Here is a 23947-nt window from a genome sequence, read left to right as displayed (position 1 = left end):
TGTTGTTGATTCTGTTTGTATGTTGTAGAGACTTTCAGATATCCTGTGGAATAGTCCATTGGTACACACACAGTTATCTTACTGTCCTCCGCCTCTTCCCTGAATGGTCTGTCCTAAGAAGCTCAGTTTTTAAAGGTCATGCTGTTTATGACTTGTCAATATTTGGGCTGTTCCTGAGCCTGGTTTTTAGTTAATTAGCGTTAATAGAGTTTCAGAAGGGTCAGGAGATGTGCTAAGCTGGGCAGATTTGCTAGTGATCTAGGAAGTGTAATAGGCTCATTAGATGGGTAAGAAGGGTTTTCACTTGTTGATAAACCAGAGGTTGTGATAATGGGAGATTAGCATTTGCCACTAGTGGTAATTAATTAATGAGACAACAGGCTTGAGTCTCCTCATGACAGGGATTTTTACAGTGGTGAGGCTTCAGCGGGGTTACTCCTGGTGCAGCGAGAGCAGGATCAGGCTGTAGTGATGGACACAGTGCTGATGAAGGGCTGTGAGTGGACGACTCAGAGCCCTTGTTAAACTGCAGTGTGGGTTACTGATATTCCATGCAGTGGGTTCTGCAATGTGGTGTCCTCATTGGCTTTAGCAGCCACACCACTCCCGACTCAGCTCCAAATAGAAGGCCCACTCCAAAAGTAGTCCAGCAAGGCCCTTGCCCTGATGAAAAACAAACCTTCCCTCATCATTTTGTCTCCTAAAGGTTTGGGGTGTGAACAAAAGTCTAGTAGAGGCTGAGACCTGAAAAACTCTTTGTTTCTTTGAAAGATCAGATTGATGTTTGTGTTGCTCTGAACAGAGGTGGATTTGACCAGGGAAGAAGGGGAATCCAAGTGTATAAGGCTATTGAATGAGTTGACAGAAGTTTATCATAGACAAAGATCAAATTAATAGATTCTAAGGCCAGGAGGGACAATTGTGCGTAACACAAGCCACAAGATTTCCCTGAATGAATGCCTGATGATCCTAGCTAGACTTAGGTCTTTCCTCCATGTGGAATTTCTTTCAGGCACCTGGCTGCTCAATTCTGGTCACAAAACACCCTGGATATAAGGCTGGGTAGGGGTGTCATGGCCCGGTTACCAACCCTCTCCTTGACAGGGGAAGGAGCTATAAATATCAACACAGTAAAAATGTTGCTTGTGGTCTGAGCAAGATCAGTTAATTTAACAATAGACATAAACAGAACCACCCCGGCCCATTGCTGTATCTGTCCTGTGGATAAATCCAGGATGCTAGTCACCAGGGCTGCCAGTCACCTCCACTAAATGAAGGTAGATAAGCTTAGACAGACAACAATAGGCACACAATCTTGTCTGTCCTCCCCCACCTCCCCCCCCCATCTAATTTCCTTTCCTGCACATCTGCTATGAGAGCAGAAATTGAGATCCTGGCTGAGCTGCTCGCAGTTTGAAGTGCTGACCTTTCACATGGATGTTTTGCTACTGAGATGAAATATTTAGCGTGGCTCCGTTACTGCCTTTTTCTTGAAAGTGTGTTTCACGCTTCATCTGCTGGAAATGTTAAGAGATTTCATGCCACATTTTTCATTCCACAAAGCCAAAATCTATAAGGCATATGGGTGGTGTGTCTCTGGGTGGTTTTACTGCAAACCTCATTCTCCTAGCAGAAAATGTATATCTCTTGGGTGTCTTCCATGCACAGTTCTGCATCACAGACCCACCTTTCATTCACTCATTAAGTGGGATTAGTACCCTGTCCATGGCTTGCACAGAGCCAGATTGTGTCCCCTTTACTCACGTTGGTGAGCATAAGTAAGGGTTAAAGCCCAAATCCATTGTTTTATTTGGAGTTATACCCCATGTATCCCAGCATAAATGATCTCAGAATCAAGCCTCATGGAGTTCCAACAGTGCAACGCTGATAGCAGTAAAAGGAGAATTGATCTCAAGAGGGTTTTTGTTGCAATGGAGACAGTTGGGGGGTATGCTGTGCAAGCATTAACCCACAGCAAGGTGCAGTTCTGTTCACAAGGTCAAAGGTCAGATGTACGACATGACATAATATCTGGTCTCCCTGGGATATGTTATCACACTTTAAAATGTAGGAGGATCCACTGCAGAATGAGTAAAGGCTGTCAGCTGGGAAACCAGGCCTCACATCTGAGGACCCGATTCCCCTCTCGTTTATACCAGTTGAAAGCAGCAATAGCTCCACTGGAATTGAGGGCGTTATGCCTGTGTTAAAGTCGTGCGAGAGTTCCAAGGGGCAGTAGGGATGGGATGCAAAGGGAGTGGTCTGCATAAGTTAACAGTGACCTATCTGGGGAGTAAATAAGGGAGGAGTCCTTGGCAAGAAAGGTGGCTGTAAGGTGATGTGACTAGGGCAGAAGATAGGGATACCAAGCAAAACAAATGCTTTTGTCTTTTTGTAGGGAATAGTGTGATGATATTTTAAGAGCTACAGGAACTGAACTCAGACATATGAATAAGGCTTTTGTCGGAGAAAAACTCAGTTCTCGCTTTTTGTTTGGGTGCAGCAAAATCAAATACTTTATTATTTCTCCAGTAATTACAATGGAGGGAGAGAGTGCCATAGGACACAGGGTCACCCCAGTCCCGGACAGGTCTCTCAACTGGTAAACAATTACAGCAAGCTTTATACCTTTGTTACAGACAATTTCTAGCAATACAGACGGTAAAAAGCAACAAATACATTTTGTTTATACATAAGCCTTTCTGCTATCTTATTTGTCTCACTCCTAAGAAAAGCAAGCCTGCATATTTGGTTAGACTGTTGCAAGGTCGTAATAACTTTGTATACAGTTCTTGTCCTCTCGCCTCGCACTATCCTTGCTTCTACAAGTCTCACGTCATTAGGGTTACAGTATGGCCTGACTCTTGCTAACTGACTGACATGCATTAAAATCCCCTTCAAATCCTTATTAATTCTTTCCCTGCTTCCACACTTTTAACAGTCCCATATGACATTTTCATAAACAAACTAGGGAAATGTGGTTTAGGTGAAATTACAATAAGGTGGGTGCACAACTGCTTGAAAGACCATACTGAACGAGTCGTTATCAATGGTCCATTGTCCACCTGGGAGGATATATATCTAGTGGGGTCCCGCAGCGTCAGTCCTGGGTCTGGTACTATTCAGTGTTTTCATTAATCACTTGGATAGTGGAGTGGAGAGTATGTTTATCAAATTTGTAGATGACGCCAAGTTGGGAGGGGTTGCTAGCACTTTGGACGACAGGATTAGAATACTAAATTATCTCAGCAAATTGGAAAATTAGTCTGAAATCAACAAGATGAAATTCAATAAAGAGAAGTGCAAAGTACTCCACTCTAGGGAACAAAAATCAAATGCACAGCTACAAAACAGGGAATAACTGGCTCAATGGTGATACTGCTGAAAAGGATTTGGGGGTTAGAGTGGATCAAAAATTGAATATGAGTCAACAATGTGATGCAGTTGCAAAAAAGCTAATATCATTCTGGGGTAGGTTAACAGGAGCATCATATGTGAAACCCAGGAGGTTACTGTCCCACTCTACTTGGCACTGGTGAGGCCTCAGCTGGAGTAGTGTGTCCAGTTCTGGAGGCCACATTTTAGGAGACATTTGGACAAATTAGAAAGTTCAGAGGAGGGCAACAAAAATGACAAAAGCTTTAGAAAATCTGACCTGTGAGGGAAGGTTAAAAAAACTCAGAGAAACTGTCTTGAGAAAAGAAGACTGAGGTGGGACCTGATAAATCTTCAATTGTGGTAAAGGCTGTTATGAAGAGGATGGTCTAGGGTTACTTGGTCCTGCCTCAGCACAGGCAGCTGGACTTAATGACCTCTCGAGGTCCATTCCAGCTCTACAGTTCTACAACCCTATGAATCTATTCTACAGTGCCAATATAATGGGCAGAGCCAGGTTAGGTTTGGCTAGTCCTGACCCCGGGGTAGAGCTGGGATTGGTTTGATTGGTCCTGGTCAATGGGGAGGACTGGGGGAGATTTAAATGGTGCCACACCTAGGCAGGCTTGGATGATCCTTTTGTTTGATCACCAAAAGAGAAGTTATGGTTCTGATATTTGCTCAGCAGGTTTTCAGTGGCATTTCATTTTGCAAAGCTCTTCTTGTAAGAAGGACCAAGGAAAACAACTCCATCTGCTTCTGCCAGGTCTCTGAGGTTAGTCAGAAGCACCCCTGACCAATGTGTCAAACACTGCTAAGAGATGCAATACATTTGTCCCTGGCCCATGTCTAAGATGGTTATCTCCCAGGGCCACCAGTGTTGGCTCAGTGCCTTATCCAGATCTAAATCCAATGGTGAAGGACAGCAGCAGAGGGCAGGTATTGTTGGAGGCAGCCCTTACCTAGGTTCTTGGTCACTTTGTGTAGCTAGTATGCAATTTCCCCACCCCAGAATGCATTTCTTTGTCTGTCTAATTTTGATTACATGGAAGTAAAACTGATCCTGCTTAAGCCACCAGTGAGGTTTGAATGTGGGATCTTCAGAGCTAAAAGCCTCCTTTGCTGGAACTCTAGCAAGAAGGTTGTTCCAGCCATTAAGGCACTAGCCTGGGACTGTGCAGACATCTGTTCAATCCCCTGCTCTCCCACAGGCTTCCTGTGTGACTTTAGCCTTTCTGTACCTCAGTTTCCCTCATCTGTACAATGGGGATCATAGCATTGCCCTTTCTCCTGGGGGTGTCATGAGGACAAAATACACTAAAGATTGTGAAGTGCTCAGCTATCCCAAGGTTAATGGGGGCCAGCAAAGTACCGCAGCTAGACAGAAATAAGTTGAGAATGAACTAAGTCTATTGGCTGGAAGCCATAAGGGATTCTTCTGTGGATCAGCCACTAGATGGGCACCAAAGCTCCCATCCTTCTAATGACAGAGAGACAGGCAATGCCTGTCAGTGTTAGCCACCCTGTTGGAGTGGCAGCTGAGTGCTGTGCCCATCTGAAGGACGTGCCTGCATATTAATGAGGGTTTTTTGAAAGAGAGAACCAGGCTGCTTGTGGTTTTCTACCTAAAAATTAAGGCAACTCTACTGTGGCTGGATCCTGGTGTAAATCACTGTAGGTCCTTGGAAGCTAGCTGAGGAGCTAGAGATGTGCAACTCTCCATAGCTTCATCAGGCATTGGACACATGCGCCTGAGGACAGTAGCTGGCTCTGGGCTTTGTTTTCTTGTGTGCGCCCATCCCTGTAGTGTGTAAGCACGTGGGATGCTATCGGAGTATGACTTGGTGAATGTAATTACATTTAATGAGCCATTAAACTAAACCTCTGTTTATGCTCCAAGATAATGTTGACAGTCCCAGCGGCATGTCTTATATCCTCCGCAGGAAGAGAGTCTTTGCTTTCCTGTAACTGATGGGCAGCATTGCCCCTCCCCCAGCCTCTCTAAATCCTGTCGCTGCAAGAAAAGGGCAAGGTGGGGGAGGTGATGTCTTTTACTGGACCAACTACTGTTGGTGAGAGAGACAAGCGTTCGAGCCACACAGAGCGCTTCCTCGGGCCTGGGCAGTTACTTACCACGATCGATATGGAGCCATGGCTCTCTGACAGCCATATTCTCCATCCCTTGGAAATGAAAAAGAGACTTTAATGGATCGTTTGACAGAGTGACAAGTAGGGGTGGTGAAAAAGTAGCAGAGGGGCTTTTATTTTTGTAACCAATTCTCCATTTGGGGGGTGGGGGGCTGGAGGCGGCCTCTCTCATGAGGTGAGACCAACCCATTGCAAAGGGGGTCAAATGGAGAAGGAAGCTAGAAGGAAGCAGAGCTCCATTGATGTCAGTGGAGCTGCAGCTGCATACACCAGGGATAGATTTGGCCCAGAAGCTTTGGACTGAGGATTTTTAAAGCTATCAAAGGTTTCTGGACGTTCATTAAATGAATAGGAACTGGGTGTCCAAATCTGCTGGGCAGCTTTGAAAGTTCCCAGCCCCAAAGGCTCCCATCTGGAGAAAGGTGACTATCAAGTGTGCATTGGAATAGTAATGGGGAAAGTCCTTTAATGCATCCCTGATAATTAGCATTATCCCTAGGGAAGTCAGTTAGATCTGTGGCTGTTCAGCACCTCTCAGAATCCAGCTTTAGACAACTCAAATTGGTCATGCAAAATCAGGGGATGTTACTGAGAATGCAGGTCTAAGTAACTCGGCTAGCAAGTCGGAGCAAGGATCAGAATGCAGGTCAGCAGGGCTGCCCAGGGGGGAGGGGGCAAGTGGGGCAATTTGCCCTGGGCCCTGCAGGGGCCCCCACGAGAGTTTTTTGGGGCCCCTGGAATGGGGTCCTTCACTCGCTTCGGGGGCCCAGGAAAACTCTCGCGGGGCCTGGGCCCCCAGAGCTTCTTGCGCTCTGGGTCTTCGGCGGCAATTCGGTCCTTCCACTCCGGGACCTGCCGCCGAAGTGCCCCAAAGACCCGTGGCGGGGGGGGGTGTCCTTCCACCCCAGGAACCGCCGCCAAAGTGCCGGGTCTTCGGCAGCAATTCGGCGGTGGGGGGCCCCCGCCGCCAAAGACCCCAGGCCCCCTGAATCCTCTAGGTGGCCCTGCAGGTCAGAGTCCTTATTTATCAGGGCCTCTTTCCTCTTTGGATTCTTTGGACACAAGTGGACTATACAAATGTGATGAACAGCAGTATAGGGAAACAGTTTATAGCTTTGCATTCAGCTTATTGTTAAGGTTTTTATATGACTAAATTGCTGATCTAGGGCAAACAACATATCCACTCTGTCACCCTGGCTCTTGTTTATTTGCTATAACCACATCAAACAGAACATCATGTCTATAATCACATCATATCAACAGGACGTTTAGTGGTTCAGATTGTTTTTTACTTTTCTCTCTCCCTGATTTTGCCTCTGCTCTTTACTCCGCAATGGCAAGTGTTTCTTGAAAAGTCAGAAGGATTTCAGGGAAAGTTTTTTAGATTCTTGGTGACAGTTTTGAATTGGGAGCAATCTGCAGCTGAACTCAGGATCTCGGCGTCTGATGCAGCAGATGTGTCCAAAGCCTGCAGGTTTACAACAGGCTTCACTTGTCAGTGAAAGCTTCCCTCTGAGCACGGCTTTTGTGAGGAACAAGGTTTACTATTTCCCAAAAGATTTTGCAGGGGTCATGAGTCATGTGTCAGACAGGGAGGCCCAGGGCCAATGTGCAACCAAGAAAAGCTTTCTGGGTGGCAGGCGGTGCGCTGTTATACGAAGCTGAAGAGCTTTGATGGTTGTAATGGCTGCAGAATCGGTCGAAAGATACAGCACCTGTGCATCCAGGCACGGATGTGAGAGAGCTGCGGTTGGTTGGTTTGTTTATATCCCTGGTCAGAAACTGCACTGGGCAGCATTCCTGAGCATTGTTTCAGAGAATGCCAGAGAGAAATGCTTGTTATGGCTCAGATCCTCAAAGGGGATCAATGGGAGTTGGGCACTCAAGTACCTTTGAGGATCTAGGCCTAACTTCCCAGTGGGAGCTGTGGCTCAAGCTGCACTATAACTGTCCTCAAGCCCATGGCCCAGCCTTCCAGCTGCCATCTGTTTGGCTTTTAACTTCATCTCCAAAGGTGTTAACCACAGGGCAACGCTGCCTAATGCCACTGTACAGGACTTGCTGGAGCACCTAATGCAGCATATTCTCCTCGCTACACTCCAGCTGAATAATTACATCTTGCCTGCCCCAAATGGCCCCTGCACTTCCCATTGGATGTCGTATCGGTTGATCGTTGCTGAATCCACCAACTTCCATGGTGCTGTCTGAACTGGAGTGGTTAGGGAGGGTTTTGTGTTTTGTTTTTTGTTTGTTTGTTTTGGTTTTTGTTTTTTGTAACTCCCCCACCCTGGGGAGGCTAATGCACCAGTGCCTCTGGTTCTTCCTTAAACATGGCAGCCACGGTCTTAGGAGTCCACAGCAGTCTGTCTAGACAGACTCACCCACCCGTTGTATGGTTTGGCATTGAGCCCTATAGGCAGGGTGAGCTCTTCTCAGTACCTGATTTGTGCCAGGACTGAGTCCTGGCACCTCTAGGCTTGACCGTTCAGAGCCCTGGCACCTTTGCTACATCAGTTATGAATGTAAAAATAATTGCTTGAGCCCTGGCACCTCTTTCAGTACAAATAAAGCACCAGCTCTTCTTCAGGTCAGGCCACTCCCCTGCTCCAAATCTTTCCTTTCTAAGGTCTAGTTCCCTAATGAGGCTCGTCTGTCAGCTCCTCCCTCTAAGATTATAGCTTGTTTAAATCTCCTCAGGGTGTGGCAGGTAGTGGTTGATGAAGTTTGTTAGCCCCCTTCCCCCTGGCCAGTGGTGGGATACATGCATCTCCTCATGGTATTCTTCCTTTCTTCCTGTATTAAACTGTTGTGCTGTGTTGCTAAAGAGCTGCTGTGTTCCCCCTCAGCAGTGGCTGCATTTCAGTGGCAGAAGAAATGAAATTCTCTCCATGCACAGAACATGTAGATCTTTTTAGGAAGCTGACTATTACCAGTAGCATGGAGATGCTTATACAGTTAGGACTTCCCTTTTGTCGCCAACTGAAACCTTGGGTGCATCCACCCAGACTATTGGAGAAGGATGCAAATCAGAATCCTGATTCCATTTCTAGATCAGGTGAGGTAATAGAGCTGCTGTGAATTACCTCCAATTTCATCTCTGCACCAGGACGAAACTGATAAGAACTTTTCTGTTTGCACCCTGGACCTCTGCAGGTTTGGTGCTGTTAAGTTTCTACATAGGATTATGCCTGCCTAAGAACATCGTAATTACACAGTTCTAAGTAGCAGAAAAAGATTAGATCTGGGAGAAGAGCAAATCTCCACTGGATATGTTCAAAATACTTAAAGAATTTAGAAATTAAGTCGGGCTCCTGACTCACTGGGTTTACAGGAACATGTCACTTGGCAAAATTAGGGCTAGTTGGGACATCAGACAAACACTTTGGGACTGATTCAGCTTTCACATGCACCGTCTGATAGGTCCATAGGCTTGTTGGAGTTACTACTGAGAGCAGAACTGAGCCCTCTGATTCACTTCAGTACCTGCCTCCCTCCCTGCACACCATTATCTTGAGTCTGATTGTAACAGGGCGGTACTCACCCCTGCGGCGCCTCCTGCTGGTGACTCTCTGAACTTACTCTGTTCAGCGCCGGAGCGCCCTCTGCAGGCCGGTGATCCACCTGTTCGTCTGGCCCCCGTGTCCCTTCCTAGACCCGGTGCCCCTTTCTCTGGGGTGCTGCCCCCTGGCAATAACCCCCATCTCTCTGGGTCTCCCCTCCTTAGGTAACCCTCACCCTCTATCCCTACCTTGCCTCAGTGTATGGCTACTGCCAGTCATTGTCTAGCCCCCCACTCTGGGCAGACTGCAGTCTCAGCCAACTCATCCCTGGCAAGGAGGTTTTGGACCTGCTGCTTTGTCCTACCCCTGGGCCACCCTCTGCAACCCACAGTACCTATCGGCCCACTCCTAGGCCGCAGCCTGGGGCTTTCTAGGCTGGAGCTCCCCGGCTCCTCAGCCTTCCCCAGCCCTGCTGCACTCAGGTACCTGGTCTCTCTTTCCCAGCAACTAGGCCCGTCTCCCTCTGAAGGCAGAAAAGAGACTGTCTGGGCTCCTAGCTTCCCTGCCTTTTATAAGGCCCTGCTCCTCAGTTTGGGGCGTGGCCCCCAGCTGTAGCCACTTCCCCAATCAGCTCAGCTCTGTCAGGCCACTTTTAACCCCTTAAAACCCCGGAGCAGGGTCCACCCTGCTACACTGATCTCACATCTGTTGTTGCAGGATAGGTGTCTCCCCATTGAGATCAGGGGAGTTAAGCAATTGTGAGATCAGAACTGGGCATTTTTTTTCTATGTGCCCTGGCAGGTGTCCCATCTAGCAGAGCCTGAGAAGACTTCATCCAGCATGCAGCTGGGAATGACCCAAGAGCAGCCTTTCTTGTGGCATTTTGGCATGGCCACTCCAGGGCATGGTCACTCCAGCAAGCACAGAGGTGGCACCAAAAGGCATTTTTCAAACCTTTGGAAGAAGCTGCAGTGGAGCCATTTCTGGACAAAGCTCTGGTGGATGCTTGTTTCCTCCGAAGCAGTCTGCACATTCCTGCCTGGGAGACATCTGCTGCCAGTGATGGCTCTACCACCGGGGCACTGGCGCCAGAAAGAGCTCAGCAAAGTGGGTGCATATTGGGTGCAAAGCACTTCTCAAAACTAGCCCTGATCTAGAGGCTTCAACTGGAGTTCTGTTCTCTGGAAAACCTGGTGCTGATTGTGTGTGCTGAGCCTGTGAAAGTCTGACCCTGAATTCTGGTGAAAACCTGACCCTAGGGGCATGAACTCACACAGAAAAGGTGAGAAAATAGAAACAAATTAAAATCCCATGACTTTCATCCCCATTCTGTGTGTCGCCACCAGCGGTGCATGGAATGGAATAGGTCTTCTGCAGGAAGGTTGCTCTGCTCCCCCAGACTGTGCAGTGCATGTTCTAACCGGGGGATCTAAAGCAGAAGCAACTGTAGCACTTCACTGAAGAAACCCAGCAAGGAGCACCTATGTTCCCTTAATTAGTTCCTGTTCCAGCACACTGTCCCTTCTCCTGCACAGAGCCCCAGGCACCCCAACATGTGGGAGTGAGCCCAAACAGAGCAGCTTGTAGGATCACAGCCTGTAATGAGCCCATGGAGAGTTCAGGCCAGATACAGTGCCCTGCCTAAAATTTTTGATCTAGTGTCTTTACTATTCACTCTGACCTTGTTCAGACTAGGATTTAGAAGGTGTTTGCTAACACGTGTTACATGCCAAGTGTAGACAAGGCAGTGTGTCTTTATCATCTGTTAACTTGGCTGAGTTAACTCTAGGGCCAGCTCCAGACCCCAGCGCGCCAAGCGCACGCTTGGGGTGGCATTTTGCCGGCAGGGCGGCAGGCAGCTCCGGCGGACCTTCCGCAGTCATGCCTGCGGGAGGTCCACCGGAGCCGCGGGACCAGCGGACCTCCTGCAGGCATGACTGCAGAGGGTTCACCGGTCCCGCGGCTCCGGTGGACCTCCCGCAGCCATGACTGCGGAGGGTTCGCTGGTCCCACGGCTCAGGTGGACCTCCCGCAGGCATGCCTGTGGATGCTCCACCGGAGCCACGGGACCAGCGCACCCTCCGCAGGCACGTCTGCAAGAGGTCCCCCGGAGCCGCGGGACCAGCGACCAGCAGCACGCGCCCTCTGCGGCATGCCGCCATGCTCGGGGCGGCCAAATTCCTAGAGCCGCCCCTGGCTAACTCTATCTTGTCTACACTAGGCATTTAACATGTGTTAACAAACACCTTCTAAATCCTAGTCTGGACAAGGCCCCTGGGAGAAACTCTGGCAAGAACTTGCACCTCTCATGCTGCTAAGGATAAGGGAAGAGCTGTTATACAGCAGAAGTTAAATATTATACTTTCTGAATGTCAGTAGCTTTTGAGGGAAGCCCCTGCAGTGAAGGCATGAAAAGGTCGGGTAACAGTCTGGGTATTTCTCCCATTGCTGGTTTTGGTTATTCTCCAGATAACAAGCATTGGGAACTGTAACTACAAAAACTCCCACAATTCCTTGCATGCAGTGTAACAGAAAAAGAACTGAGTCCATTTCCGTGGCCTGGCCTCTCTCTCGCCGCACTGGTAGTCCCTGGAGGTATGCGAGTTCACTCAGCAGCGACCCCGCTGGTGGAGATCGGAGTAGCATTGATGGGTTCTGAAAAAACTAAGTGTGATACATGGGTGGGACAGAGATATATAAGGGGAAAGCACTTCTGAACAAGACCAGATTGCCCCATCCTGATGCAAACCAAGAAATGGTGCCCTGGCAGTAAACAAACCCTATTCTTTCTCCCAGCCCTCTGATTTGGGAGCAGATTCACTGCTGAAAGCCCAGTTAGTGCTTTCCTTGTGTTTAAAAACTGCAGCTTGGCCTTTCAGCAGCCTAGCTCACTGTCATGTGAGAACTCTGAGCATGCTCTGTTGCTCTCAGAGAGTGGGAATGTGACAGCCCTCAGGCAATGCTGCTCGGTGGTGGAGAGGCCCTGACTAGCCAGGGAGGGGGACGATCAGGTGTATAGGAGGACAAGGCTGCTGAGAGGGCTAGAGAAGTGTGATATAGCACAGCCAGAGGGCAGCAGGAGAGTGATCAATGGGAGATATGTAAGCCCCAGGATGATGAGAGCCTTATTCCCTGTAGAGGGAAGAGAGGCTGCTACAGATTAATTAGAGCACCTGAAGCCAGTTACCTAATAACCCCCCCCCCTTTCAATCAGACAGTGGGAGGAGTTGAAGCAGAGTGGTTTGGTGTTGGAGCAGAGAGCAGTTTGAAGGAGTTGAAGGCTGCTGAGAGGGCCAGAAGATCAAGACCTTAGGTAAAGGGAAACCCGGCTTGTGCAGAGCAGAGGGACTCTAGAGACACAAGGGGTTGGGAGAAACTTGGCCCAAGCAGAGAGAGGGCAGGAAGCCCCACAAGCTGAAGGGCCGGAGAGGGAAGTAGCCCAGGGGAAGGAATCAGTAGTTCAAGTGGTTCACCGCTATCCCTAGGGCCCCTGGGCTGGAACCTGGTGTAGAGGGTGGGCCTGGGTCCCTTCTGCTCCACTCCCCTTTTCTGGGACACTAGTGGGACAGTTGATACCCCAGTTCAAGGGTGAGAAATGGTGCCCGGAACCCCCACAAGAGAGAAAGTGTGGGACCCATCATAACAGTGCTGGCAATTTTCCACAAGGAGTTAAAGGGGATTCCTGGAAAGTCCTCCCGAAATGTAAGTTGTTACATGGTTCATCGCTGGTGCTTTGAATCTGTAGTAAAAGACTGAAGTCAAGTGCCCCTTGTTTATCTGGAAAACAGAGTCCAGCTGGGTGAGTGTGTGTGTGTGTGCCTGGAAGTGCTTGTACGAGCGTATGAGAACAGCGGGTCGTGTGTGTGTGTACATGACTGAGTGTCTGGATGTGTGTGTGTGTGACTAGAGTGTCTGTGCATGCACCAGTGCGAGTGGGTAGCTCTTCCAGATACTTAGCCTTGTTCCTGTCCTGCATGCGGTGGAAATGCTTGGGTTCAGTGGGCCAGTGCCATTCAACTCTAAAGGGGAATGGATCCTCGGCTAGTGTAACTCTTTGGAAGTCAATGGCGCTATGCTGGTTTACATCAGCTGGGGATCTGGCCCAGGATTCTTATTATGGTTTATAACCCTTTCAGAATTAAAATCAGGCCTCTAAATGTTTTCTCTACCCTCTCCGCAATGACAGAGTAATTGGAGCCATAACTTGGGTGCCATTTTGGAAGCGCAGCAATTACAAAACTTTTTACATTAATCTTTGTTTTAAATGCAGTTGTTTATGCAATGGTCTGCTAGTGCATCACAATTAATTCATCAGTTCCACTCACTGCTGAATCTCTCTACCCTACCCCATCAGTGCACCCCAACCATGCCCTGGAAGGAGAACCCTGACCTTATAAGACAAGTGCTAAGAGCAGAATTGACAGTGACATTGTGGAATCCTAGAAATGTAAGGCTGGAAGGGACCTCGAGAGGTCAGTCCAGTCCAGTCCCCCTCCCTCCTCCATACACCCACAGTGAGGCAGGACCAAGTATACCTAGACCATCACTGACAGGTGTTTGTCCAATCTGTTCTTTAAAACCTCCAATGGGGACACCACAACCTCCCTAGGTCACCAGTTCCTGTGCTTACCTATCCTTATAGTTAGGGTTTATCCTAATATCTACCTCAATTTCCCTTGCTGCAGAATAAGCCCATTACTTCTTGTCCTACCTTCAGTGGACATGGAGAACAGCTGGTCAGCATCTTCTTTAAAACAACCTTTTACTTATTTGAAGACTATTATCAGGTCCCCCTTTGGTCTTCTTTTCTCAAGACTAAATGTGCCCAGTTTTTTAACCTTTTCTCACAGTTCATGTGTCTAAATCTTTTATCATTTTTGTTGCTCCTCTCCACATCTTTCTTAAAGTGTGGCCTCCAGAACTGGGTGCAGTACTCCAGCTGAGGCCTCACCAGTGCCAAGTAGAGCAGAACAATCACCTCCTGTGTCTTACATACAACATTCCTGTTAACGCATCCCAGAATGATATAAACTCTTTTGCAGCAGCATGATATTGTTGACTCATATTCAGCTTGTGATCCACTGTAACTCCCAGGTCCTTTTCATCAGTACTTCCAGCTTGCCAGTTATTCCACACGTTGTAGTTTATGTATTGGATTTTTCCTTCCTAAGTGTCATACTTTGTACTTCTCTTTGCTGAATTTCATCTTGTTGATTTCAGACCAATTCATCACAGTCTTTTTGAATTCTAATCATGTCCTCCAAAATGCTAGCAACCCCTTCCAGCTTGGTGTCATCCAGACATTTTATCAGTGTATTGTTCAGGCCATCATCCAAGTCATTAATGAAAATGTCGAATGATTCTGGACCCAAGTCAACCCCCTGTGGCACTCCCTCGGTTTGACAGTGATTTCCTTGAGTACAGTTTTCCAACCAATTGTGCACCGACCTTTTAATAATTTCATCTAGATCACATTTCTCTAGTTTACTTATGAGACTGTTATGTGGGGACTGTGCCAAAAACCTGACTAAAGTCAGATATATCATGTCTACTGCTTCCCTCTGCTATCCACTGGGCCAATAACCCTGTCAAAGAAGGAAATTAGGTTGGTTTGGCTTGATTTGTTCTTGAAAAATCCATGTTGACTATTACTTATTACCCTCTAGGCGTTTTTCAAATTGATTGTTTAATAATTTGTTCCAGTATCTTCCCAGGTGTCAAAGTCAGTCTGATTGGTCTATAATTCTCCAGTTCCTCTTCGTTCCTCCTTTTTAAAGGTTTTATGTTTGCCCTTCTCTAGTCCTCTGGGACCTCATCTGTCCACCATGAGTTCTCAAAGATAATTGCTAACTGTTCCGAAATTGCTTCAGCTACTTTCTTAAGTACCCTGGAGTGAATCTCATCAAGCCCCACCAACTTGAATACATCATAGCAAAGAGGCCTCTAAGCATCCTATAGGTTCACAGGAGAGCTGTGGGCTTGTGTCCTGGGCCCCTGGCCTTTCTGCTGACAGGAGTTAGTTAGCAATTGACCTACTGGATGTTAAGGTCCAGGGAAGACCATGCCTCTTGCCAGGGCCGGCACCAGCTCAGCAAGCAGGTGCTTGGGGCGGCCAAGGGGAAGGGGCGGCATGTCGGGCTCTTCGGCAGCAATTTGGTGGCGGGTCCCTCGGTCCCTCTCGGAGGGAAGGACCAGCCGCCGAAGAAGAAAGTGGCGCGGTGAAGCAGCCGCTGATTGCGATCGCGGCTTCTTTTTATTTATTTATTTATTTATTGCCAGTTGGGGTGGCAAAAACCCTGGAGCCGGCCCTGCCTCTCGCTGGCTTAGTGTCAAGCCTGAGACCTAGAGAATGAGAAGGAGCATTTGGAGCCAATTGCAGAACAAAGGGGCAGAGGCAGATTACAGGGTTGCCATCCATCCCTAGTCTATGAGATGGTCCCAATTGTTATAAACTTGTGGGACAATATAATCTATGTGCCCATAAACTGTGCAGGACCAAGCCTGTAAAGTGCCTAGCACCTTGTTGGGTCTTATTAGATCTCTCCCATTTCTGTGGGCTCTTGTTAATGGGGGAGACAGTAGGTAGGGGCCTGGTTTGGCTGTGAGGAGATAGGACCAAGGTTCTATTTGTGGCTCGGTGTGACCTCGAGTGAGTTTCTGGGCCTCTTTCCTCTGTTACCCTTTATCTGACTTAGCAGTGTAGATAATAAGTGTTTCAGGCAGGGTTTTAAAGGTAGCCATCCTGCAGCAAAAAAACTTCAGGACCAGACTTCAAAGACAAACTGCAGAGCTTCATTTCTGACATGCATCCGACGAAGTGGGTATTCACCCTCGAAAGCTCATGCTCCAATACGTCTGTTAGTCTATAAGGTGCTACAGGACTCTGCTGCTCAGGCAGGGTCTGTCTCTTGCTATGTGTAAGTTCAGTGCCTAGCACAATGGGGCCCTGATCTGCTGCTATAGTCAATGTATTATGCCACTCCCCGATCCTCCATGCTGTGTATTCCACCAGACAGATCTGAGCAGAGGTAGTTGGGTTCCTACACTGTTCTGCGGGCTATATGCAGACATAGTTCTTGGGGGGCTATCCCCAACTCCTGGTGGGGAGAGGGAAGTGAAGGATGTGGGAGCAGTGAGTAAGCAGGGTCATTCTCACCCTTTCCCAGCTATGGCAGGGCCTGCAGGGTGGGTGGCAGAGAAGCTGGTGATGCTGGTTCTACACCTGTTGGAGGAGCCTCTGGGTCAGTGAACTCTCCAGCTGGGGAGCTCTGGCTGCTTCTCCTCAGGCAGCACCACGGGAGTGGAACTGGGGGCTCCAGGCTGGCCCTGTGTATCCTTCAGTGAGGACATGATGCTGCACTACTGAAATCAGGGAGAAGCTTTGCCATTTATTTCAATGCGTGCAGGCAGGCCCTTGATGGACCGCCACTGGACCACCTTTCTGCTCCTTCTCCTCTTTCGCCGCTGCTCAGTTTCCGTCGTCTGAGCTGTGCCCCTTTTTGGGCTGCCTGTACAGCCATTTGCCTTCATAATGCCCAGTATCAATTTATAACTGTAAGAGGTACTCGGTTTCTTTGAGGGATCCTGTTTGTGGCAGAAGGGAATACAAGGCAATAAATGGCTTCTGGCAGTGATCAAATGCCGAAGGGAAGTTGGCCTGCGTGATAATCTCAAAAGCCCTTTACTGAGCAGTTTCCCCTTTAGGCCATGAATACCCCTCCTATCTCCACTTGGTCCATGTATGTTTAAGTTCTCTCCAGGCTTTGGATAGGCACCCTTCATAGCATTTCTGTCAGACAGAGAAACCAAAGCAAAATCTGCAAGGATTATACAGTCAAGTAAGAGAAGGTTTAAAACAATATGTATATAGGAGGGGACAATATTTTTCTTGCCTCTTGAGGCTTTGGAAGTTCTGCCTCGGTATCTTCTCAGCCTGCCCACAGATAGTGAGGCTTGTGGGAATTACGGGTGGAGTTTAGGGGAATTATTTGGGAGCAGAGCAGAAAATGAATATTTGAGGGGTGACCTGTCAGTGCGGGACTGATGGGGTAGCCCAGGAGTGCATCCATACGGATCCTCACAAGAGGGTGCAGATTGAATTTTCAGAGCAATAATTGGCTGAAATCCATATACGGGAAAATCTGTTTTTGGTCAAATCCAGCACTCCTGCCTCAAGCAAAATTTCTACTGAAATTAACCGTAGTTTTGCCTGAATAAGAAATGAATAAAGTCTGCAGGGTTTAGTCCATTGGACATAGAGTAGGAGCGAGATGCGTTAGCTGGTGTTTAAGCAAGAGAATGGGAAGCAGGATTAATAGCTTTTATTCTTCGATCTGCCACTGACATATTTTGGGCAAGTCACTTAACTTCTTTGTGCTGTAGCTTCCCCATCCATAAAAGGGAGCTAATACCTACCTCACAGGGGAGCAGTGAGTCTTAATTAATTAACGTCTGTAAAGTGTTTGGAGATCTCTGTATGAAAGGTGCTGGGTGAGTGCCAACTGTTATTTTTACCATGTGTAGTGTGTTTTTATGAACAAATGGATTCTGTTGGTCTCATGGGAATTCCTATCTCCAAATTGCAGAAGCAATACAGTGCACAGTGAAAGATTGATTTTTTTAAAAGACCTTCCTTCTTTGCATCCATCTTCCCTCTCCGCTGCTCGCTGGTGAGGCTGGCCAGGACACGATGTGTTCTAGGGATCTGCCATGTCAGCAGGAACTCATTTACTGGGCCTACACTACTCATTCCTCTTCCTGATCATTGTACTGCCTGAGGCCCCAGTGTGAGACCCTGGATAGACATAGAATGGAAAAGCAATCCTGGATCCAGTGGACTTACAATCAGAATTCCAACCCCACTCAAATCGTGGGAATTTGGCCATTTCCCAGCTGAAAGAAGGCTCGGCCCCTGTGATTAGAAATCGGGTCACTTTGCCATGGCCAAGTGTGACAAGGTAGCTGAGATGCCACCTTTCAGTACCTAGTCCTCAGATCTGCTGTTTCTAAAAGATTTTTACTTCCAGCTAGTTCCAATCTGAGTTTTGAGAATTGGGGTGGGGGAAGTGTGGGAGAAGAAAAAAAAAAAAGAAGAAAATCGCCATTATCATTGCTTTTGTAGAGCAATGATAATGTGAAAGCTCTCAAGGGCTAAACAGAAACCCAAACCAATTACAGAACCTTTCCTGGGGCTCGGCAGAAACAGGATTCACGGAACAAGCTGGCAGCATTGCAGAAAATAGAACTGTTGGAGAGCCCCAACTGGATGATGGGTGACCTTGATCATATGCCAATCAGATGGGGGACTGACAGCCTTGAGGGTTTTCAACTTTCCTTTTCTTCCTGTCTTCTGACTGAGGTCACCAAGTAAAGCCAGGATCCACCCAGTGAATGGTGGGGATGGGGCAGGGCCAAGTTTCAAGAGTTGCGTTCATGTTTTCACAGTGACGCTTTCTCTTGCTCTAGTTGAGCTCCTGAGCCGATAGGGGCTGATTAGACCTGAGGGGCTGTTGAATTTCTTTGCGCCTTTCAAATAAAGGCCAGATGGAGCAAGAAGTAGTAGTGGGCTGCAACACAGCTCATGGAAATAGCATTCCTCCACTGGAGTCTCACTGATTTACAACCACTGGGAGTCTGGCCATAAGTCTTCAGAATTCCCCAATCTGTTTTGTTGCTTATTGCCTAGTTCTTCCCTTCTGGTTCTTGTTTACTATTATAGTCTGTTCCCCCGACTCGCTGGAACATGTGTGTATGCACCATAGCATGGCGCTTTACAGAGCAAATAAAGAGCCTGGCTCGGATTTTGCCTACACTGGTGTAAGGGCTGGATCCTGCACACACCAAAGTCCCATTGACTCCAGTGGTACAGGCTCAGGCTTTAAATGACACTCTATTGAAGCCAATTAACTTACACTGGTGTAAGGGGGATCAGAATCAGGTCCCTGGTTAGCCGTGACATGACTCAATGCAGGGTGATAAGGAAAGGGGGGCTCACCCAAAATTACATGATCACTAATATTATAGTAACTGCTAGGAGCTGGGATCAGGGCCCCCTTGTGCTAGATGTGGAACAAACTCTTATAAGCACACAGCCTCTGCCTTGTGTAGCTTATGGTGTGGCTTGAGTTTTGCAAAGTGTGCGGTAGTTAGACTGGTAGCTTTTTGGGGAAGGGGCTGGCTCTTATTCTGTGTTTGTACAGTACCTTGCACTATGGGGACCTTGACTACAGCTCTTCGATGTTATGGTAATACAAATAATCATCCTCCGGTTACACCAATGTGTAAATATTTTGTTGTATTTATTTAGGTGTGAGTCTGGTGTTGGAGCGTAGCTGCTCATGTTCTACGCTCTGTACGTGTTTCTGCACTGTGTACATTCGCTACTACATCTCCAGACAGTTACCTCAACTAGCAGGGACAAAATGGGTCACATTTTTGAAACAAAGAAAGGAGCAGCTGGGCCCTTCTGAAGGCTGGGCAATGAAAATGGCCTAGGGGTTTTTTATGAAAAGTGGTGTTGGAGCAGCTCTGGACTGGAGCCTTTTAACCCATTAGTCACTGGATTCTGATGAGCTGCCTTCTCATGTGAGCTTTCTAAACTTTTATGTAACTTTAGACTTCTAGCCCCTCCCACAGGAGCAGGGAGGGGTGGGGGGGGCGGGGAGGAGGTAAGCTGGGGTCCAGGAATTCCTTGCTGGTTTCTCCTGCCTTTTGGCCATATGGCTTTACAGTTACCTCCTTCCCAGGAGCCATTCCTCTGGGGAAGAGTTCACTTAGTGGAGGGGGAACCCTAGTGGAGGAGTTCACACTGATGGGAGTAGCAGTGGGCAGAAGCGTGCCTGATGCCACTGGCAGTAGCCATACCCCAGCCCTGCCCTCAGGAAGGGGCTTCGGTGATGGTGTGGAAGGGAGAGGTCATGCCATGGAAGTGGCACTTCACTGTTCCCCCACTAGCTTTTTGTCCCTCTGCCTGCAGAAGAAAGGAGAGCCTTGTGGTCAAGGCATTCGTCGAAGATTCAGCCGCGATTAAGGTTCAATTCCTAGCTCTGCCAAGGCTTCCCTTTATGATCTTGGGCAAGTCACAGTTGCTCTGGGTATAGCTACACTGCAGCCGGGCCTGAGCCTGGCCCAGTGGGCAGACTGGTGCTAACTGAGCTCAAGCTAACCTGTTAAAAATAGCAGGGTGGAGGCAGCTTGGACTCTCAAACCTACCCCCAGATTTGAGCTCAGGTGCCTAATCCATTTCTGCTGGAGCCACAACATCCACACCGCTCTCTTTAGCATGCTGACTCCAGCCTCATTAGTGTCTACCCAGGCTGGAAGGCTCACTCCCAGCTGCTGTGTAGACGTCCCCACAGTGCCTCTGTTCCCCAGCTGTGAAATGGGGGATAACCATACCCATACTGCTTCTGTCTGGCTTGTCTCTGTAGACTGTAAGCTCTTCAGGGCAGGGGCTATCTTGTACTATGTATATAGACAGCCCCTAGCACAGTGAGGCGCTGCTCCACGTCAGACTCTCTAAGTGCTGCTGTCTCACAAATAATAAATGCAATGGAGAGAGAGAGGGTGATTTTTGGGCTTTAAAGAAAAGGATCACACTGCTGGCCCTCTAAGGAGAGCTTTGCTAGCCATGGGGGGCAGCACAGCCTGTGCCGCTGACCCTCAGCAAATGAGGTTTGTATAAAAGAAGAGACAATAGTTTTGAGCATCTTTCTGAGCAAGCACAGGCAATAATCCCCCCTGGCAGAGGCAACACCTCCTCTGAGAATCCGTGCACTCCTCATTCCCCCACATCTCCGGAGAGTGTAGTACACATTTGTATCTGTCACATCAGGTCCTTCCGCACCACCGCTCCCGCGGCCAGCTCCGAGCTTTGGCTCCCTGCCCCAAATCCTCTCTTGGGACAGGCCATCACTTATTCATGCCTTTTCTTCTTCTCTGCCTTTTCCTTCCTTCTGCCTCTCCTACTTTTAACTAACTCCCTGCCCTCTACCTGCTGCCTGCCAGAATGAAACCAGCAGCGCTCTCTGCGAGGAAGACAGAGGAGAGCATCAAATATTGACGAGGCGGCGTTGTGCTAGTTCAGAGGCGATGCCTGCGTGAGCTCAGTTGCTGGGGCCCAGATGCATTCCTTGCGCTGCGTGTTCAGATCTGCAAGTAATGCTGCACCATCCCCTTCCCTTCCTTTCACTCAGAGACCTGGCCTTTTGTTACTCTGGCAGCAAAAGCTGCACAATCCTGATCAAGTCGAGAGACGGCCTGGAACAGTCTGGCTTGCGTCAGCCTGGCAGTCTGAGCATCGCCCTAGGCTACCAGCTACAGCCCCCGACTGCCTGTCCCTATGTACCCTTTGGATGGTAGTTGTAGCACCAGTTGGCAGGTCTGGTGTAGACCTGAACCAGAAGTCATAGTGCTCGTCCTGGAAACCTCAGGCCACAAGCCCTGGATAAACACTGCGGATTAAACCTTCAGCAGACAGCAGGGTTTGTGTGAGGGTTTGTCGGCTGATCTGCTGTGTTCAGCAGGGTCCTCAGCACAGCAACCCCTCAAACAGTCTTAGCTCCCCTTTCTTGCTCTCTACACTCCTGCCTCTGCTTCGTCAGTTTCAGCTTTGGTGCTGCCCTTACCGGTAAATCTTCTGTTGCAGGGCCTGAGGGGAAGAGTGGGGGCTCTGCCCTCAGAGCAGGGTGGGAGGGCAATCCAGCTGACCTCCCCCCGCAGAACAGTTACCCGGCCTATTCACAATAGGCTGGACATTGGACAAACCAACTGAGGAATGATGTTGTTTTTCTGTAATGTTGTCCCATGCCAGCAATCACGGGGTCCACTTGTAACAACAGCATCGACATTTTTCAGATGAAAATGTCACTTGTGGTGGGAGAAGTCACAGTGTTCCCTTAAGGCCAGGCTGCTTGCATGACCTAGTGAGATCACCGAATCAGACAGACAGGAGAGACTGGGGAGATGAAAGGGAGCAAGGTGTAAAAAGATAATGAGATTGAGAGAAGAGGGAAGGATAGAGATGGACGAAGAGCTGGAGAGAGAGAGGTCGATACAAAGGGCAGGCAGGTAAGAGCTATGAAGGCAGGGAGCCATACAGCTATAGAGATTAAGTTAAGCAGGGTAAGTGATAAATATCCTGCCAGACGCTGGACTCAGGATGTCTGGATGCTGTCTGGCAGCTCTCTATGCTCAGTGAGGGCTACGTCAAATCTGCTGCCCAAGGAAAGTCTCCCAGCACCTTCCAGCGCAGATCCTCCAGTTCAGCATGATCAACGCAAAGTGTGTTTAATTGAGGAGGATGGGGGGAGGGTGTGGAAGCAAGTTTCTAGCCATGCATGCCCTCTGTTTATATAGATTCCTCTCCCTGACAGCTGGAAGGAGGAGTAGCATCCATGAGAAGCTGGTGGCAGTTGGGGCAGAGAGGTGGGGGCTGGACGGAGGCAGCTGGCAGGTGTTTGCTGTGTTCTGAAAGGCAGCGGCAAAGACCAGCATGAGATCTTCTCCGGTTTGAGTGTTGAACAGTTGCAGCTGCTGGGCTCAGCAGAGGAGTTTTCCATAATTCTCGGATGCAACACTACATCAGTTTTGATGCCAAAATCATCTCTCTCTTAATCATTGTTACCCATGCTCTGCCTTACCTGGGTGTAACCTGCCTTCTCTAACTACAGCAGGCGGGAGCTATGGAGAGCTGAAGAAATAGCGGTGGAACAAAATGAATCCAGGAATATTGGTCCAAAGCTGTCAATATAGCACACTCCTTTTGTGTTAGGTTTCCATGCACTTTTAAACAAGAATGTTTTACCAGCCTGAAGGCCATGAAAAGTCCATTTCAATGTTGTGTTCACAAGTGTTAGTAAAAAAAACCCCCAAGCTTTCCTTTTACATGTTGCAAGTATTTGCACCTGATTGTTGTTGGGTCCTCCAATCCAGGAATAGAAAACAGTGCTGTGTGACTCTTCTAACCAATCACAGCTTAAATAGTGACGATCCTCTGTTGAGTGATTATGATGATTTTGTATTATCTTAGTCGCAGAGGCCCCAGTCACACAGTGAAATAGACAGTCCCTGTCCCAAAAAGGTTTACAATTGAAGCATAACTGCAGTGTATCATTTGTAAGCAATCCAGAGTGTAAAGCATTTGCATAAAAATACATAGGAAAATTATGAATAGACTATATTTGAGAGAAGCGTGATCTACTGATGGGGATTTCGGGAGCAAAAAAGGAGACTGAATGTATTGAATAAATTATTCAATGCAAATTATTCATTCAGCATGTCAGCTATAGCATACATCACTTCTCTTTGTTTCACACCTGTGTCCTGCTAGTGCCAGCTAAGCCTTCTGTAACAAGAACATCTGGCTCCAGTAAGAGCATGTACCACCAGCCTGCCTTTTATTGGGTCTTGGCACTTTAAGGGAGAGGAACTCTGGGAGATGTAGTTTCCCGAGAGGGATGGCTGGGAAGAGTAGTCTCTAAAGGTGTGACCGGGAGAGGGCCCATGTGACTGATAGGCTATATATAAGCCCTGTTACTCAGCGTGGGGAAGGAGTTGAGGTGGTGAAAGGGTATAGAGAGGAGCTCTCTGATAAGAGAGCTAGTGAAGCACTGAGCCTGGAAAGGGAACAATGGAAAAAGCCTCCCCTGAGGCCAGGGAGGGGCCAAGCAAGAAACAAAGGTGGAAGATAGTAGAGCAGTGGTAGGGGCTAGTGGTCCAGTGATGTTACTAGCCCTTGCTTGGGACTTGAGGCTGGGGGCTTCCACGAAGAGAGGAAGGACTCTCCTCTTCGCACCTGCTGGGTCAGGGTAAGGAGCTCTGGCCGGGTGAGGGCAGAAGGGCTCTTAATTGAACCTGTAGAGAGTGGGTGATGATTAGTGAAGCTTATGGGGGTCAGATTCCTGAGAAGTTAGACCCCTGTGTCA

The 23947-nt window shown here is 48.3% G+C and overlaps 1 protein-coding gene across 3 annotated transcripts in view; it reads left to right on the top strand.

Annotated features, from left to right (window-relative positions):
* Nucleotides 1–23947, top strand: part of FAM163A (family with sequence similarity 163 member A) — a 72819-nt gene that overhangs the window by 1267 nt on the left and 47605 nt on the right. The window contains exon 1 of one of the 3 annotated variants that reach the window (XM_045026158.1): nt 12662–12725. The exons of 1 other annotated variant lie outside the window; for it this stretch is intronic. The gene's annotated coding sequence lies outside the window, so the exon portion shown is untranslated. Of the gene's footprint in view, nt 1–12661; nt 12726–23733; nt 23831–23947 lie in introns of those variants that run through there. One more of the 3 variants, XM_045026157.1, reaches the window with a different exon arrangement.

The sequence above is a fragment of the Mauremys mutica genome, chromosome 8, assembly GCF_020497125.1.
Source record: "Mauremys mutica isolate MM-2020 ecotype Southern chromosome 8, ASM2049712v1, whole genome shotgun sequence".
NCBI lineage: Eukaryota > Metazoa > Chordata > Testudines > Geoemydidae > Mauremys > Mauremys mutica.
The sequence above is the reverse complement of the archived record's forward strand: the minus strand, read 5'-3'. Positions and strand labels throughout refer to the sequence as shown.